The sequence below is a fragment of the Peromyscus maniculatus genome, chromosome 7 (assembly GCF_049852395.1).
Source record: "Peromyscus maniculatus bairdii isolate BWxNUB_F1_BW_parent chromosome 7, HU_Pman_BW_mat_3.1, whole genome shotgun sequence".
NCBI classification, from domain to species: domain Eukaryota; kingdom Metazoa; phylum Chordata; class Mammalia; order Rodentia; family Cricetidae; genus Peromyscus; species Peromyscus maniculatus.
This window is the reverse complement of record NC_134858.1, coordinates 35,465,248-35,471,117: the sequence shown is the minus strand read 5'-3', so window position 1 is coordinate 35,471,117 and position 5,870 is coordinate 35,465,248. Positions and strand designations below refer to the sequence as shown.

Below are 5,870 nucleotides of genomic sequence, written 5' to 3'. Positions count from 1 at the left end.
GAGTCTGATGACCTGTCTAGTCACAGCTTCTTGGCCCCATCAGATATACCAAAATGTACACCAAAGAAAAGATGGGCTGTTTAACAGTGTTACACAGCCTAAATATCACCGGTGTAAAAATGAACCTGGATGCCTATATCTCACCTGTATTAAAATCAGTTACAACTGCATCAAAGATGACAACATAAGACCCAGAAGTCTTAGAGGAAATCATGGAGAAAGAGTATAAGTCATAGGCAGAGACAATGATTTTTCTGAAAGGATTCCAGAAACTCAGAAAACAAGGAAAAATATATTTACAAGGTATTAAAAAGTTCCTGCACATGAAAGAAGCTATAATTAAAGTGAAAAGACAGGCAAAATAATAGAAGAAAATATTTAGTATCTATACATTAGAATCAATATTTAGAATATAAAAAATAATTAAAAATTTAAAAACTAATCACCTGGAACCAAACAAAACAATCAATGAAAAGTCTAATAAAATATATACACAGCTGCCAATTAACAAAGCAAAAAAAGCCAATACACAGTTTAAAATATTCAAAATCACTAATCATTAAAGAAACACACATATAAACAATGAGTTTCCATCTCACCCCATTCAAAATGGCAGCTACCAAGAAAACAGATACCATCAATGCTAAGTATGATGTGGATTAAAAGAAACTTTTGCATACTGCTAGTGGTAAAATAAACTCATCAAGCTAACATAAAAATCAGTGTAGAGGTTTCTCAAGGTACTAGAAATAGATTTACCTAATAACCCAGCCCTACTGCATTTTGTTATTCATCCAAAACTCTAGGTCAATATATTACAGAGACACTATATCAAGAATAAAAAGTAAAAATTTCAATTCTACTCGATAAATGTTTGCTGATCTGTTGTCATGATTGTGGGGTCTGAGAAATTGAAGTAGAGAATTACATCTAATAAATGCTCAAATAACCATAAAAATAAAACCTCATTTAAATAAACTACACAATTCCATTATAAACTTGAAGCTAAAAGCCTTGAATGCAAAATGCTGGCAACTTCTTAATGATTTCCTAATATTAAATCCCACTTTCAAGTAGCTAGGTTGGAGGCTATACAACATATGCCTTCATTATATTAAATCAAATCCAATATCTGCTAAGCAGCTTAACAAACACATAACCCTATCTGTGTCTCAGTTTTTTCATTTCAAAATAAAAGCAATGACAGTAGTGTCATGTATTTAATAGTTATGAAAAAAGTTCTTAGAACTGTGTCTAACATATAAAAACTCAATAGTTATGATTGTTGGCAATAACAGTGTTATTAAAACATATTTATTCAGAAAGGCTCTGATTTTTTTACTTCATGCAATTTTTTTCCTGTATGATTTCTGTATAAATGTCAAAAATATAAGGGGAAAAATAAAGGTAATACAAATATTTAAAAAGAAACTGCTAACAAAGTAACCTGACGAATTATTGAAATTTTGACTATTGTGTAACCTTTTATCTATGTTAATGAATATGTAGAAAATAAACCTGTTAAAATATAGAAATGCATAAACAAAATTACTACAAAATCAAGAAAGAAATCGGTTTGACATAAAGAATAAAATCCATACATTTTCTTGGATAGAAAAGATACATAAGAAAAAGTAGTAGGTAGTCTTGTCTTGTATAAAATAAGCTAACAGAACAAGATCTTAATGTAATATAGGCAATAGACACTATGTTGGATAAAAATGAATCAATGAATACCTCCAGAAAAAGTATGGTCACATACAAGTGACATTACACAATGGAAAGGCAAATGAAACTATAGAAAACATGATGATGATGTAGAAACAAGAGAAGAAAGCAAAATGGATAGATAGATAGACAGACAGACAGACAGACAGACAGACAGACAGATAGATAATAGATAGATAGATAGATAGATAGATAGATAGATAGATAGATAGATAGATAGATGATAGATAGATAGATAGATAGATAGATAGATAGATAGATAGATAGATAGATAGACAGATAGATGATAGGTAATCAAAAGGACAAAAGAGAGGGAAAAGTAGATAGGTAGAAACAGATTTAAGAGAAACACCCCTAGATAGATCAGCTCGTAATTCTCTTCATGGTTCTTTTCACAGCAAGCTTCACATCCTTGTTTCTGAGACTGTAAATGAGAGGATTCAGCATAGGCACCAAAAAGGTATAAAAGACTAAGAAAATTTTGCCCTGGCCCGCAGTCTCAGCAGATGATGGCTTGACATAAGCAAGCAGCCCAGATCCATAGAAGAGACTGATTGTTATGATGTGAGACCCACAAATGCCCAAGGCTTTGGACCAATCCTTACCTAATGACATATGAATGATATTGAAAAGGATCATAGCATATGAGACTAAGATAATGAGGCTAGATAAAGTGATAATTGTTCCAACAACAGCAGAACTCACAAGCTCATTGACATAGGTGCTGCTGCAGGAGAGCTGGAGAAGAGGGAAGATGTCACACATGTAGTGGTTGATGATGTTAGAATCACAAAAGCTGAGCCTGATCATAACACCCAGTGTGAGCCATGGCCCCAGCAAACCCCATCAAGTAGGAACCAAACATCAGCATAAAACATATTCCAGGTGACATAATAAACTTGTACAGCAGTGGCTGACTGATGGCCACATAGCGATCATAGGTCATGGCTGTCAGCACAGAACACTCTGAGCTCACAAAAAAAAGAAGAAAAATAGCTGAGTCATGCATCCTCTAAAGGAGGTGGTGTTCTTCTCTAAAACAAAACTCATCAGCATTTTGGGGGTAAAAACAAATGAATAACAGAAATCAATGAAGGATAGGTTGAAGATAAAATAGTACATGGGAGTGTGAAGGTCTGAGTTTAAGAAAATGAGATTCATTAAGCTCAAGTTTCCTATCACGGTGACTGTAATTCACCAAGAACAGAACAAATAAGGGCAGCTGGAGCTCAGGTTGGTCTGTCAGTCCCATAAAAATGAACTCTGACATTGAAGAATCATTTTCCCTGGTCATTTGCTTCATGTGTGGCATCTGCAAGGAAAAGTATAGATCAATGTTAACAAATGATACATTTTCCCTCCAAATGGAGAGCTTGATTTAGTGATTTCCAAGCATGAGTTGAGAGAACACATAGCTGGACCTCCAAAGAGCAATACCTATTCATGTTGATTACTAAGTAATCCCTATTTTCTTTTCCCCTACCCATAATATATATACACACACACCAAAAAAAGATGTCAACCGACCTCCAGTAACTCAGAATATATTTTCTCCACTTTACCTTTCTCTTTACTAATAATTAAGGTTGAAAAAATAATATTTAAAGAGTTTCTTCCAAAACCCAAAATTCATAAAACTCTGAATTTGAAGGGAAATTATCTAGACAAAAATCCAATGCTCACCATTGGTAATCTAGAAATTTTCTTGCTTTGGGATCTCTTGGTAACTTCCATATCACTGTCCTAGGATATCCAAAGTTACTGGTAATGAAGTGAGTTATTGCAACCAGTACAGATAATGTATGACTTGCTAGAAGAGGTTTGTTTAAGGAAATGACATTTCTCTAGAAGGTTCTTTCCACATACTCAATATAAAACAGCAAACTTACATGAGTCTCCAAAACACTACCTTACTCAAATGAGAATATGAAGGTCAAGGTTTCTGAGAAATATGTTTTAAGTACAGAAAAGTATTCTCTTCTTTATGATATTCTCCCTGTGGGATATGTGCCTTGAGGTAAAAATTACTGAGTTTATGTTTACATCAAATGCTATGAAATTAAGGTGGATCTTTTGATATTCACAGTCCTATTCACTTTAAAATTCCCACCAGTGAGTATCTAGTTCCCAGGGCAGAGTCCTTTGTCATTCTCATGCTCTGCACAACTTTACAAAGGAGTGTTCAGAGAACTGCTCACTAGCCATTTGCAGCTTTCCTATGAGCATCATTGATTGCAGTAATAAATAGCAGAGCACAGGTTAAAATGATACATACATACATACATAGATTAAACTCCACAAATAAATTAAGAGATTAGAAACAGGCATTCAGGTAATATGAGTTTACCTCTAGGCCTGTCCATTTCTTAACAGTGTAGATGTAGACTTCAGTTACATATAATTATATCTGTATATACTTATAAGTATATCTTGTGTGTACTTAATAAGTTAACAGACTCATTGAAAGAGATTTGAAATAAAAGGATCTGAGTCTCGGATTGACGATAGAGGTCTTGCTTAGAGTACAAAAGACTGTGGGATCAGTTCATACGTTTTTATACATAAAGATACTGTAAGTTGTTTTTCTCATCATGTGTATTACGGTAAAACATATAACAGAGACAATTTAAGGGAAAATATTTATTTAGTCTCAGATATCTTGGTATTTTTGTCTGTCTTTGCAGGGAAACCACAACAGAGGGGAAAGTATGACTTCTTGTACTATATGACTATAGTAGTAGGAACATGCTGAAAAAACATCTTACATTGAACTGACCAGAACATAGACAACTTGATCCAGAATCCCAAGTCAATATAACCTTCAAGCCATAGTAATCTGCTTTTGCTAGTGAGGCCACAGTCACCCAAAGTGGTACAACCAATTTAAAGCCAGGTGGTCAAGGACATGAGACTTTAGAGATCATTTTACATTTACATGATATTGTGTTCTATCCATACTTCAGTAGACAATTACCCACAACTGCTAGGTTGGTTTATATCTAATTCTCTACTCTTTCACACTAGTATCAATGATATTGTATTTTTAATTTCAGATGTCTGTTACTCTTACATACAAAGCAACTAGATTTCACATTAATTTTTTCCTATTATTATTTTATTTTACTAGTCATTTGGCTACAGGGATTGTTTTTGATAATTTTTGTCAGTTAATTCTGATTTTTGACAGGCTTTCATATCAGTAAAAAAAAGAAGTTTTGTAACATTCTTCCTAAACTGCCTATGTAATCAATGGTAAATGTATAAAGTTATCTTCCAACAAAGCAGCATGACTATGAATGTTAATTTGAAACAGTCATCTCAGTAACAAAACTGACAAAAAACAATTACATATGCAGATTTGAAACAACTAGAATATTCATAAATTTTTAGGAAAGTGAAGTTACACTAACTCTTCAAAAAATGTCTTGAAAATTTTCAACCAAGCCTCACATATATGTAGCATCTACAGAAACATTCTAAATGAATACATAAGTAATCTATAAATATATACATTGTGTGCTCAAAAGAAATCACTAAGTCTTTAACAAATTCTTGTATATTTACTTAAATGTCATGAATTATAATAAAAAAGACAAATAATAAAAATATTTATGGACAAATATCACTAATAAAGTATCCCCTATCTGTTTGGCTGACAATAATATAACAAAGTTTGAATAATGATGAGTATATTCAAGGAGAGTCCACTAAGGTTTATCTTCAGGTCAATAATGGAAGATCTTTTCTAATACTTTCTAATATCTTTATTTAATGGCTTATCAAGCAGGAAAAAAATATGTACAAAAGTGATTTCAGGACAAAACAAAAGTGGTGATATTTCTCTCTTACTTAAAACTTTTGCTTGAAAAATTTAAATTCATCTGATTCTTGACTTGATGTTTTTATCATGGGCCATTTTATAAAGACAAACCAGAAAGGGATAAAGCACTACTAAAATATTTTAAACATCATCTAAATAACGAAATGTGTTTGAGATTTGCTTCTGCAGACTTCCTGTACTACTCATTTCCATGCTGCAAGTATCTAAAGATGGAGGAAAGATAGTTCTGATAGCTAAAGCAAAGCATTTCTTCAGATTTCCATGGTCATGATGACTTAACTAATCTAACATTGGGATTTTT

At 32.7% G+C, this 5,870-nt stretch overlaps 1 pseudogene; it reads right to left on the bottom strand.

Moving 5' to 3' along the window:
• Nucleotides 1–2,003: 2,003 nt before the first annotated feature.
• On the bottom strand, nt 2,004–3,031 carry LOC102911905 (olfactory receptor 8C8-like; annotated as a pseudogene).
• Nucleotides 3,032–5,870: the final 2,839 nt, after the last annotated feature.